Below are 14,376 nucleotides of genomic sequence, written 5' to 3' on the forward strand. Positions count from 1 at the left end.
AACTTGTAATATGGAAGTAAATATAGGAGCGCTATGAATTTCGCTCTAGCAATGCTAGCATGCCCTAATTATAGGTGCTACCAATTTGGAAGCTTGGAAACACAGCAGATATATGATGGAGAGTTACTGGAAGGTAGTGAAAGATAGATTTCAACTTGGCGTCACCCATGAGTAGAGCGAGGTGGGGGAATAACCTTAATACTACAGGAAGTGCAGAATTATTAGGCAAATGAGTATTTTGACCACATCATCCTCTTTATGCATGTTGTCTTACTCCAAGCTGTATAGGCTCGAAAGCCTACTACCAATTAAGCATATTAGGTGATGTGCATCTCTGTAATGAGAAGGGGTGTGGTCTAATGACATCAACACCCTATATCAGGTGTGCATAATTATTAGGCAACTTCCTTTCCTTTGGCTAAATGGGTCAAAAGAAGGACTTGACAGGCTCAGAAAAGTAAAAAATAGTGAGATATCTTGCAGAGGGATGCAGCACTCTTAAAATTGCAAAGCTTCTGAAGCGTGATCATCGAACAATCAAGCGTTTCATTCAAAATAGTCAACAGGGTCGCAAGAAGCGTGTGGAAAAACCAAGGCGCAAAATAACTGCCCATGAACTGAGAAAAGTCAAGCGTGCAGCTGCCAAGATGCCACTTGCCACCAGTTTGGCCATATTTCAGAGCTGCAACATCACTGGAGTGCCCAAAAGCACAAGGTGTGCAATACTCAGAGACATGGCCAAGGTAAGAAAGGCTGAAAGACGACAACCACTGAACAAGACACACAAGCTGAAACGTCAAGACTGGGCCAAGAAATATCTCAAGACTGATTTTTCTAAGGTTTTATGGACTGATGAAATGAGAGTGAGTCTTGATGGGCCAGATGGATGGGCCGTGGCTGGATTGGTAAAGGGCAGAGAGCTCCAGTCCGACTCAGACGCCAGCAAGGTGGAGGTGGAGTACTGGTTTGGGCTGGTATCATCAAAAATGAGCTTGTGGGGCCTTTTCGGGTTGAGGATGGAGTCAAGCTCAACTCCCAGTCCTACTGCCAGTTTCTGGAAGACACCTTCTTCAAGCAGTGGTACAGGAAGAAGTCTGCATCCTTCAAGAAAAACATGATTTTCATGCAGGACAATGCTCCATCACACGCGTCCAAGTACTCCACAGCGTGGCTGGCAAGAAAGGGTATAAAAGAAGAAAATCTAATGACATGGCCTCCTTGTTCACCTGATCTGAACCCCATTGAGAACCTGTGGTCCATCATCAAATGTGAGATTTACAAGGAGGGAAAACAGTACACCAGTGAACAGTGTCTGGGAGGCTGTGGTTGCTGCTGCACGCAATGTTGATGGTGAACAGATCAAAACACTAACAGAATCCATGGATGGCAGGCTTTTGAGTGTCCTTGCAAAGAAAGGTGGCTATATTGGTCACTGATTTGTTTTTGTTTTGTTTTTTAATGTCAGAAATGTATATTTGTGAATGTTGAGATGTTATATTGGTTTCACTGGTAAAAATAAATAATTGAAATGGGTATATATTTTTTTTTTGTTAAGTTGCCTAATAATTATGCACAGTAATAGTCACCTGCACACACAGATATCCCCCTAAAATAGCTAAAACTAAAAACAAACTAAAAACTACTTCCAAAAATATTCAGCTTTGATATTAATGAGTTTTTTGGGTTCATTGAGAACATGGTTGTTGTTCAATAATAAAATTAATCCTCAAAAATACAACTTGCCTAATAATTCTGCACTCCCTCTATGCTTAAAAAATTGTATTTAGTGTTTTATAATAGGATTTATTTAATTATTTATGTTTTCCTTAATTTAACTCTAAAAAGTGTGTGATTTTCATTTGCTTTAGTTACTATAAAGTAAAGGGCAATTAAGGACAGATAATATGTGCAAACATTGGCTGTATAGAGGCTGTGTGGAATATAGCAATGTTAAAGGGATTTTTAAACCCTGATAATTTAAATGACCTTAACATTGGTATATTACACTCAGAGATTATTTGCACACTGAATATGTCCATAATTGTGCTAAGCAGAAGAAATTAGATAAGAAGAAAAATAGGTTTCAACATCATGACACCCGTTACTTTATAGAAACTAAATTACTTTATAGAAACTAAAACGTTATACACATTTCTTCAATATTTAAGCAACTAATACAGTTAAACAAAATAAATCTACATATGATTCTCAGGTTAATCTTTACTTTGAATGCATAATTATATCTAGCATTTATTTTTTGTTTCGTGTCCCTTTAATTTAATTATAGTGTTTTAACTTTCAACACTAATAAAGAAACTAAAGACACACCTGCAGCCGTCATATAATCCTTCATATTATTTTAGTCTGCCCTGTTTTCTAAAATAGGTATGTTAAAGCAATAACACTATTCAATACATGGTCTGTTTTTATCTGTAATCATTAACTTGGAATGTAGTTCTTAAATTTATGCTGAATTACAAACAACCACACACTCCCAGCATGCAGTGCTGAGTACTAATTTTGCAAGTTTTTCCTTTCTCTCCTCCCTCAGGATCACAGCTCAATGGAATGAAAAACAGTGGGAGGCATCAGGACTTGCCCAGGTTGCATGTGTGTAAATGTGTGTATATGTATTGTATATATAGTAGGTCACCATAGATTGAATAAGCGTGTCGTGTGTTTACTGAACTCTTATACTCAAAGGGATATTGTACTGTTAAATTGGTTTGCTCGTATTGTGTTTCCAATTGCTTGTTATACTAGATTCACAGTATAAACTATATCAGAAATTGCACCTATGTTTATTTTTGTATATGATATAGTTGTTTTTGCTAATTGAACATGCATTACATTTAAATGCGCTGAGTTTTCAAAAAGAGCAGACATCTTTATTTAATTATCTTTACACAAATTCTCTCTCTCTCTCTCTCTCTCTCTCTCTCTCTCCCTCTCCCTCTATCCCTCTATCCCTCTCTCCAAAAGTCTTAGGCCACAATTAGATTTGTTGTTTTAGCAAAGTCTTAATGACAATCCATATTTATTTGTCGGTCTCTTTATTAAGATACAAACAGAAAATACAGGAAATATGTACAGAAAATATAAAAAAACAGTTTTCAGAACAAAATGTCTTCTTCAGCAAAAGTCGGTATTTAGTGTGACCTCCCTTGGCACTAAGCACATCTTGAACTCTTTTGGGGAGACTGTCCTGAAGTTTTATGAAGTAACCTTCTGGTATATTATACCAGGCTTCTTTCAGCACTTCCCAGAGTTCTTCTTTAGCTTTAGGTTGTCTTTTATTTCTTTCTATGTTTAGGTGATCCCATACTGCCTCTATAATATTCAGGTCTAGACCTTGTGGAGGACAATCCATGACTGTCAGTGTTTTATCCGCTGTTTTTCTCTACAAATATGATTTATTTGCATTAGCAGTGTGCTTGGGATCGTTATCAAGCAGAAAAATAAAACCATTCCCAATCAGATGCTTTCCAGAAGGAATGGCATGATGAATTAAAACCTGTTGTACTTTTCCATAATACTCTTTTCCACTGATCTTCATTCCAATTTATGTGAGCTTTAGGATATCTTAGCCTTTTCCCCCTGTTCCCCTTTCGAAAAAGTGGTTTCTTGGCTGCTACCCTTCCACAAAGAACATTCCTGATCAAGCTTCTTCAGACTGTAGAAGGGTCAACTTGGCATTCAGATGAAGCTGCCAGATGCTGCCTGGGCCTTGCTGAACTTCATCCGGTCTCTCAAAGAAGAACTTCTCATCAGATTTTGAAGGCTTTCTTGGCCTTCCAGTCCTATTTTGTCCTTGACCTCTCCTGATTCTTTAAATTTCTTTATAACAGCTTGAATACCACTACTTGAGTATCAAGTTTGTTTGCTGATTTCCATTTGAGACTGGCCTTGCTGATGCAAAAGTATGATTTTAGTTCTGTCAAATTATTTGATCTTTGGCATTTTTGAATGGAATGATGTGATTGAAAGTTGGTCTTATTAGCAAACTAATACTACATGTGTATGTAATGCTCAAGCATGTCTTGCACAAACCTGGTATAATTGGCCTTTTTTTCAGCAGTCATTTTAACATGAAATAGTAGTACAAATACAGGTGTTGACAATGACATTAATTAGGGTTCCATTCCATTTAGGTTTACGAGAGCCAGGTTCCTGCTGTTGCTCAAGTGTAAGGGGAAGTCAAATTAAATACTTGCCACTTTAGCCTATCAAAGCATTTTTTCTGTTTTTTTTATTTTCTGTTTTTGAATACTGCATACAAATATCCTGTAGTTTTCTGGTTGTATTCTTATAAAGATACTGAAAAATAATTATATATGGTCATTGTACCATTGCTAAAACAACAAATCTAATGGTGGCCTGAAACTTTTGCACAGTACTGTAAATCTATACCTATATATATATATATATATAGGTATAGATATATACAGATATATATATCTCTATTTAAAAATACATGGAAAATATGACCCTATGTGAAGAACATTGGAATGTGAAATATTTACATAAAATACATAGTTAAAACCTATATTAAATGATTATTGCATAAATACTACTTTACGTGTTTTCATCTACTTGATTGCAAAGGGCTCCAATGCACTAATATATATATATATATATATATATAGCAAAATGTAGAAATGGCTGCAGCACTTCAAGTTGTATTTTAAAATTTTATTACAAGCAGTGACATACAGGCGACGTTTCGGGCTTTCGCCCTTTCTCAAGCCAAGACTCTGAGTCTGAGGACAGGGGTAAAACCCCTGAAACGTTACTCTGTTGGAATAAAGTTTTTTGCCACTTCAAACCCGGTGAGTGCCTGCTTTTGTTGGAGGTCTATGAAATATGTTGCTGAGCACCCCGGTCAAAAGGATTGTATCGTGAGTGCTAAACTGCTGTGTACTGGTTATATATATATATATATATATATATATATATATAAACGTGTATTTATGTGTTTATATTTGTATATATGTCTGTAATTACATAAATACACATACTGTATAAATACATAAAGGCATCTTATAGAAGCTTAGGCCCGATTCTGTAAAGGTCTCTGGATGGTGCGATTCTTTAAGAATGCTCGACAATACTTCTATTTCCCTGGTGGAAGTCTATAAGACCACTTTTTTACCCTACAAACAGGGTGTTTCTCGCTAAGGGGTATATATACTGCACTTTTGTAGGTGGAGATGCATACTTTATAAAAGTACACAAAGAAAATCGCAATTTAAAAATTATTCAATATGAATAATGAACCATTCACACAGAATTACTCTGGAAATTTTTTTTATAAAAAAAAACATGAAAGTGGTATATAAATTACATAGGAATACATTGTATATGCACAGTGTAAATTGTAAATGTGATTTGTTTTTGATGCAGGATTTATTTTTTTAAGTATGCCCCCTGCTCACTGCTAACTTTGGTCTACCCAGTGAAGTTTCCCACTCCAGCGAGCTGCTCTATTATTTTCTAGAGAAGAGATCTTACCACTCGCAGCAACTGCCCCATTTTTAAGATAATTCCACAGGGGCAGCCCCTGCGAGGGTAGGTATGATAAACCACTTCTGATCTGGCAAAGTTTAGATAATGGGGCTCTTAGAGACAGCAATTGAAAATAAATATTTTAGTATCTGGCATTCCCATCCACATTGATCTGCTGCAGATTATTGTCTACATAGCTTTTCTTTAGAGAAAATAAAAGTATTTATCTTTTCTGTACAGGTGGTGTTTTGAATGAGCAAAAACAGCTATTTCAAATGGCAAAATAAAGGTAAATTAGTTATTTGTAAACAATTTAATACACTCCAGCAGGTAAAATGGATCACTTGGAACATATTGACATATATCATTTTTAAAGTATAATTTCAATTTAATGTTATAATATTTAATTGGGAAAAATAAAAATCTGAATTCTAATATGTATGACAATGTATGACAATGTGTTATGTGTACAATGTGCCCCCCCCCCACAGTAAAACACAAAATATAATCAAATTTGGCATCAGGCTTCATATTTAAACATGGGACTACTCCCAAATGTTTGTCAAGTACTTTCAGTACTGACTCACAGCCTAGTATATTTAAGGCGTGTATTTTAGGATTTATTCTCTGGCAGTCTCTTCTGTAAATGACAACTTTGGGAGCAATTACTATGCTCCGTCTATTTTAAGCCACCCCCAGCTTCCACTAAGGCATCAATTTAAAAGATTTCCTTGATACTCTAATGGATATGGGTGGACTGGGTTTATTTTGAGAGAATAAACCCAGAAACAAAAACAATGATCCTCAATGAATAAATTAATAACTTTATCAGTTTAATATAAGAAAAACAAAATAATAATACAAAATAATAAAACCATCTGCTGGGAATACATTCTAAATACCTTAACATGAACTCTACATGGTGGCCTCTATACACAAATATTTATGTCATATTTAATTATTTTTAATGCAGATTTGGATTTTGCCCCCATGCACTAGACCAGGGGTTTTCAAACCACAGGTTGGGAACTATTACTGGGTCACAAAACCATGTTTACTGGGTCACAACTTGTGTGTGTGCTGTAGGAGTGTGTGGTGTGTGTTGTAGGAGAGTGTGTGTGTGGTTGTGTGTGTTGTATAAGAGCGTGTATGTTGTGTGTTGTAGGATAGTGTGTTTGTGGTGTGTGTTGTATGAGTGTGTATTGTGTGTGTGTGTGTGTGTTGTAGGAGAGTGTGTGTTGTGTTTGGTGTGTGTTGTAGTAAAGTGTGTGTGTGGTGTGTGTTGTATGATAGTGTGTGTTGTGTGTTGTAGGAGAGTGTGTGTTGTGTGTGAGTGTGTATTGTGTATGTTGTAGGAAATAGTGTGTGTGTGTGTTATTACCTTTTAGAACATTTTTTAGTTTAACTACAATCAGGAATAAGTGCGCTCAAATTTTAGAAACTTTGCCAAAAATGGCAGCTATCTTGTTGTATATTACTTCAGAAATATTCAGACCAAGCATAAAGATAGGGTCATGAAGGTATATGATATTATGGCACTGGGTCTTGGAAAAAAAAGTTTATGAGCCGAGCTTCAGCTTCTTTTTGTATCAGTCTTATTTGTTATATTTTATATTTTAACTGAACAGCTCTACGCCCTGAATAATGCAACTAACTAAATTGAAGGGTTTTTAACTGTGTGATAATGACGGTAACAATAATTTTAATACCATCATTTATAACAAAGTACAAGTGGAAAGTACTAGTGTTGACATTAAAGGGAAAGTGCACTTTTTCTCTCCTTTATTGTGTTCCAAATTATGTATTTTATCTGCTAGAATGTATTAACGTGTTTACAAAAATATCCTTTAGTTTTATTTTGTCATTTGACATAGATGATTTTGCCTATTGTGTTTTCTCAACATTTCAGTACTGTTTATTGGCAAAACTAGAATGTTAAGATGACATCATGCTCCGTGTGTGGGGGTGTGTGAAAGAGAGATACTAAAATGTTCATTTTGCTTTGTTCTCTCTATGTATTGGTGTTTTAGTAAACAGTGAGAAATAAGGTGATGAAGACACAGTTTAAATAATTAGACAGATAAGCTAATTAGTTCCAACCTGCCTAGAAGCTCAGCCCATTCATTGGTTGTGGTTTAAATTAGCAGGAACACCTATTTCATATACCAAAATATAAATAATGGAGCAATTTTTCATACATGTTAAACTCAGCAGCTGGTATAAGAAGTCATTGGAAACGCATTAAGGGGAAAACAATTTTACAGCAAACTGTCTCCTTAAGTAAAAGTATACGCACTTGTGTGTAAATAAAAATGTATACTTTCCTGTTTGCTAGTGTTACTAGAGTGGGGAAGCTATTTACACTATGGCCCATAAAGAGTAACAAACCAGATCCAGGAAAAGTGAATACTTTGTCTTGCAATAAAAAGCTTTAATAGCTAGCGTTCTTGAATATGTTCTAATTCTATTTTAACGTGTGGTCTATGGGGCCTAGTTATCAAGCCGTCAACCTCAAATACGCTGGAATTCCGCAGCGTATTTGTGGCGATGCTTATACGCCTTAGTTATCAAAGGCTCGAGACCGGCAAAAGTAGAATTTTGTGACGTAAGCTTCGATCCGCCGGACTCAGTCCGACACAGATCGATTCTTACGTCACTCCAGATGTTCCGCACACAAGTGCGGCACATTCTCACTACTTTTGCTAGTTATCAAAAAACTAGCAGGTACGCTCGGCACTTTTACGGCCCAGCGTACCTGGTTTTCAAACCGCCACCCCTGGAGGCGGCGGATCCCATAGGAATCAATGGGAGTCTGACCATAGCGAAAGTACAAGTTCGCTGCTGACAGACATCCCATTGCTTCCTATGGGAGCTGTCTACACCTAACACCCTAACATGTACCCCGAGTCTAAACACCACTAATCTGTCCCCCCTACACCGCCGCAACTAAATAAAGTTATTATCCCCTAAACCGCTGCTCCCGGAGCCCACCGCAAGCTACTCTATACATATTAACCCCTAAACCGCCGCTCCAGGAGCCCACCGCAACTATAATAAATGTATTAACCCCTAAACCGCCGCTCCCCGAACCCGCCGCAACCTATATTAAATGTATTAACCCCTATCCTGCCTCCCCTACACCGTTGCCACCTATAATAAATTTAATAACCCCTAATCTGCCCCCCCTACACCATCGCCACCTATAATAAATTTATTAACCCCTATCCTGCCCCCCACTACGCCGCCGCCACTGTAATAAAATTATTAACCCCTAAACCTAAGTCTAACCCTAACGCCCCCCTAACTTAAATATTAATTAAATAAATCTAAATAAATTAACTCTTATTAACTAAATGAATCCTATTTAAAACTAAATACTTACCTTTAAAATAAACCCTAATATAGCTACAATATATATAATTATTATATTCTAGCTATCTTAGGATTTATTTTTATTTTACAGGTACCTTTCAATTTATTTTAACTAGGTACAATAGCTATTAAATAGTTATTAACTATTTAATAGCTTACCTAGCTAAAAGAAACTGAAATTTACCTGTAAAATAAATCCTAACCTAAGTTACAATTACACCTAACACTACACTATACTTTAATAAATTATTCCTATTTAAAAATAAATACTTACCTGTAAAATAAACCCTAAGATAGCTACAATATAATTAATAATTATATTGTAGCTATCTTAGGATTTATATTTATTTTACAGGTAACTTTGTATTTATTTTAGCTAGTTAGAATAGTTATTAAATAGTTATTAACTAGCTAAAAGAAATACAAAATTACCTGTAAAATAAATCCTAACCTAAGTTACAATTAAACCTAATACTACACTATCATTAAATTAATTAAATAAACTACCTACAAATAACTACAATTAAATACAATTACATAAACTAACTAAAGTACAAAAAATAAAAAAAGCTAAGTTACAAAAAATAAAAAAATAAGTTACAAACATGTTAAAAATATTACAACAATTTTAAGCTACTTACACCTAATCTAAGCCCCCTAATAAAATAACAAACCCCCCAAAATAAAAAAATGCCCTACCCTATTCTAAATTAAATAAAGTTCAAAGCTCTTTTACCTTACCAGCCCTTAAAAGGGCCATTTGTGGGGGCATGCCCCAAAGAAAACAGCTCTTTTGCCTGTAAAAGAAAAATACAACCCCCCCCCCAACATTAAAGCCCACCACCCACATACCCCTAATCTAACCCAAACCCCCTTACAAAAACCTAACACTAATCCCCTGAAGATCATCCTACCTTGTCTTCACTCAGCCGAGCAGCTATGGAACCGAAGTGGACATCCGGAGCGGAAGAAGTTAATCCTCCAAGCGGCGCTGAAGAAATCTTCCATCCGATGAAGTCATCATCCAGGCGGCGCTGAAGAAAAGTCTTCGATCCGGCCGATGTCATCTTCAAAGAGGCGCTGAAGAGGTTTTCTATCCGGGCGATGTCATCTTCCAAGCCGGGTCTTGAATCTTCCTCCCGCCGATGCGGAACCTCCTTCTTCACCGACGGACTACGACGAATGAAGGCTCCTTTAAGGGACGTCATCCAAGATGGCGTCCCCTCAATTCCGATTGGCTGATAGGATTCTATCAGCCAATCGGAATTAAGGTAGGAAAAATCTGATTGGCTGATGGAATCAGCCAATCAGATTGAGCTCGCATTCTATTGGCTGTTCCGATCAGCCAATAGAATGCGAGCTCAATCTGATTGGCTGATCGGATCAGCCAATCGGATTGAACTTGATTCTGATTGGCTGACTCCATCAGCCAATCAGAATATTCCTACCTTAATTCCGATTGGCTGATAGAATCCTATCAGCCAATCGGAATTGAGGGGACGCCATCTTGGATGATGTCCCTTAAAGGAGCCTTCATTCGTCGTAGTCCGTCGGTGAAGAAGGAGGTTCCGCATCGGCGGGAGGAAGATTCAAGACCCGGCTTGGAAGATGACATCGCCCGGATAGAAGACCTCTTCAGCGCCTCTTTGAAGATGACATTGGCCGGATTGAAGACTTTTCTTCAGCGCCGCCTGGATGATGACTTCATCGGATGGAAGATTTCTTCAGCGCCGCTTGGAGGATTAACTTCTTCCGCTCCGGATGTCCACTTCGGTTCCATCGCTGCTCGGCTGAGTGAAGACAAGGTAGGATGATCTTCAGGGGATTAGTGTTAGATTTTTGTAAGGGGGGTTTGGGTTAGATTAGGGGCATGTGGGTGGTGGGTTTTAATGTTGGGGGGGGTTGTATTTTTCTTTTACAGGCAAAAGAGCTGTTTTCTTTGGGGCATGCCCCCACAAATGGCCCTTTTAAGGGCTGGTAAGGTAAAAGAGCTTTGAACTTTATTTAATTTAGACTAGGGTAGGGCATTTTTTTATTTTGGGGGGGTTTGTTATTTTATTAGGGGGCTTAGATTAGGTGTAAGTAGCTTAAAATTGTTGTAATATTTTTAACATGTTTGTAACTTATTTTTTTATTTTTTGTAACTTAGCTTTTTTTATTTTTTTGTACTTTAGTTAGTTTATGTAATTATATTTAATTGTAGTTATTTGTAGGTAGTTTATTTAATTAATTTAATGATAGTGTAGTATTAGGTTTAATTGTAACTTAGGTTAGGATTTATTTTACAGGTAATTTTGTATTTCTTTTAGCTAGGTAGTTATTAAATAGTTAATAACTATTTAATAACTATTCTAACTAGCTAAAATAAATACAAAGTTACCTGTAAAATAAATATAAATCCTAAGATAGCTACAATATAATTATTAATTATATTGTAGCTATCTTAGGGTTTATTTTACAGGTAAGTATTTATTTTTAAATAGGAATAATTTATTAAAGTATAGTGTAGTGTTAGGTGTAATTGTAACTTAGGTTAGGATTTATTTTACAGGTAAATTTCAGTTTCTTTTAGCTAGGTAAGCTATTAAATAGTTAATAACTATTTAATAGCTATTGTACCTAGTTAAAATAAATTGAAAGGTACCTGTAAAATAAAAATAAATCCTAAAATAGCTAGAATATAATTATTATTTATATTGTAGCTATATAGGGTTTATTTTAAAGGTAAGTATTTAGTTTTAAACAGGATTCATTTAGTTAATAAGAGTTAATTTATTTAGATTTATTTAATTAATATTTAAGTTAGGGGGGCGTTAGGGTTAGGGTTAGACTTAGGTTTAGGGGTTAATAATTTTATTACAGTGGCGGCGGCGTAGTGGGGGGCAGGATAGGGGTTAATAAATTTATTATAGGGGCGACGGTGTAGGGGAGGCAGATTAGGGGTTAATAAATGTATTATAGGTGACGACGGTGTAGGGGGGGGCAGGATAGGGGTTAATAGGTTTAATATAGGTTGCGGCGGGTTCAGGGAGCGGCGGTTTAGGGGTTAAACTATTTATTTAGTTGCGGAGAGGTGCGGGATCAGCAGGATAGGGGTTAATAACTTTATAATAGAGGGCGACGGTGTAGGGGGGGCAGGATAGGGGTTACTAGGTATACTGTAGGTGGCAGCGGTGTCCGGGAGCGGCGGTTTAGGGGTTAATACATTTATAAGAGTTGCGGCAGGGTCTAGGAGCGGCGGTTTAGGGGTTAGTAACTTTATTGAGTTGCGGGAGGCTCCGGGGGCACCGGTATAGGGATAGAACAGTGTAGTTTAGTGTGAGTGCTTAGTGACAGGCTAGCAATAAAGCTGGGAAAAAGCCGAAGAGCAGCGAGATTGGATGAGTGATAACTGTCACAGTCCGCTGCTCATCGCCCCGCGGCTTTTTGACAGCTTTATTTGATAACTTAGGTGTATTTTTTCAGGTCCGCGGCGGCGAAGGTAGGCGAGCTTAGGCGGGCGTATTGGGCCGGCGAAGCCAGAAAAGTATACGGCTTGATAACTACCCCCCTATGTGTAATTAACAGGGTAAATAATTATGGGAAATTAGTTGTCAATTGATCAATATAGATAAAGAGTAACTACACTGTAACCTTTGTGATATTTAAAATCACCATTTAGATTTGACACATTGTTTTAAACATTTTGAGTGTTCTTGCGGCCCTCGACATTAGTAATTGTGGCCCCAGGAAAAAAGCAAAACTAAGAATGTGTGCCATCGTTTTTGTTGCACCAAGAAAAAGCGGAACTAAAAATGAGTGTTTTGGGGAGTTTTGGTGTAGGGCAAACAAGATGGCCACAACTAAAAATAGCTATATGGAGAGGAGAACAGCACATGAAGGATACCCAGAAACCAACCTAAATCAGGCCCTATACTACTGTACATTTTTAGGAAATATATTAATTGTGTGTAACCATAAATGTATGCAGCCCTTAGGGACATGAAACTGTTATCTTTCATGATTCAGATAAAGCACACAATTTTAAACAACTTTCTATTTGACTTCTATTATCACTTATCTTTGTTCTATGGGTATATTTTATTGAAAAGCAAGGCCATAAGCTAAGGAGTGTGTATGGTTCTCTTTGTTCTCTAGGTATCTAATATTGAAATGCAAGGACATAAGCTAAGGAGTGTGTATGGTTCTCTTTGTTCTCTAGGTATCTAATATTGAAACGCAAAGTCATAAGCTAAGGAGTGTGTATGGTTCTCTTTGTTCTCTAGGTATCTTATATTGAAATGCAAGGACATAAGCTAAGGAGTGTGTATGGTTCTCTTTGTTCTATAGGTATCTTATATTGAAAAGCAAGGACATAAGCTAAGGAGTGTGTATGGTTCTCTTTGTTCTCTAGGTATCTTATATTGAAATGCAAGGACATAAGCTAAGGAGTGTGTATGGTTCTCTTTGTTCTCTAGGTATCTTATATTGAAATGCAAGGACATAAGCTAAGGAGTGTGTATGGTTCTCTTTGTTCTATAGGTATCTTATATTGAAATGCAAGGACATAAGCTAAGGAGTGTGTATGGTTCTCTTTGTTCTCTAGGTATCTTATATTGAAAAGCAAGGACATAAGCTAAGGAGTGTGTATGGTTCTCTTTGTTCTCTAGGTATCTTATATTGAAATGCAAGGACATAAGCTAAGGAGTGTGTATGGTTCTATTTGTTCTCTAGGTATCTTATATTGAAATGCAAGGACATAAGATAAGGAGTGTGTATGGTTCTCTTTGTTCTCTAGGTATCTTATATTGAAATGCAAGGACATAAGCTAAGGAGTGTGTATGGTTCTCTTTGTTCTCTAGGTATCTTATATTGAAATGCAAGGACATAAGCTAAGGAGTGTGTATGGTTCTCTTTGTTCTCTAGGTATCTTATATTGAAATGCAAGGACATAAGCTAAGGAGTGTGTATGGTTCTCTTTGTTCTCTAGGTATCTTATATTGAAATGCAAGGACATAAGCTAAGGAGTGTGTATGGTTCTATTTGTTCTCTAGGTATCTTATATTGAAATGCAAGGACATAAGCTAAGGAGTGTGTATCGTTCTCTTTGTTCTCTAGGTATCTTATAGTGAAACGCAAGGACATAAGCTAAGGAGTGTGTATGGTTCTCTTTGTTCCTGACTTCTATTATCACTTATCTTTGTTCTATGGTTATCTTTTATTGAAAAGCAAGGACATAAGCTAAGGAGTGTGTATGGTTCTCTTTGTTCCTGACTTCTATTATCACTTATCTTTGTTCTATGGTTATCTTTTATTGAAATGCAAGGACATAAGCTAAGGAGTGTGTATGGTTCTCTTTGTTCTCTAGGTATCTTATAGTGAAACGCAAGGACATAAGCTAAGGAGTGTGTTTGGTTCTGGAGCACTATATGGCAGCAGTTTTGCAAGAATTGTATCCATTTACTAGAACACTAGATGGCAGCACTATTACCTGCCATGTGGTGCTCCAGACACCTAACT

This window comes from Bombina bombina, chromosome 5, assembly GCF_027579735.1.
Source record: "Bombina bombina isolate aBomBom1 chromosome 5, aBomBom1.pri, whole genome shotgun sequence".
Lineage (NCBI taxonomy): Eukaryota > Metazoa > Chordata > Amphibia > Anura > Bombinatoridae > Bombina > Bombina bombina.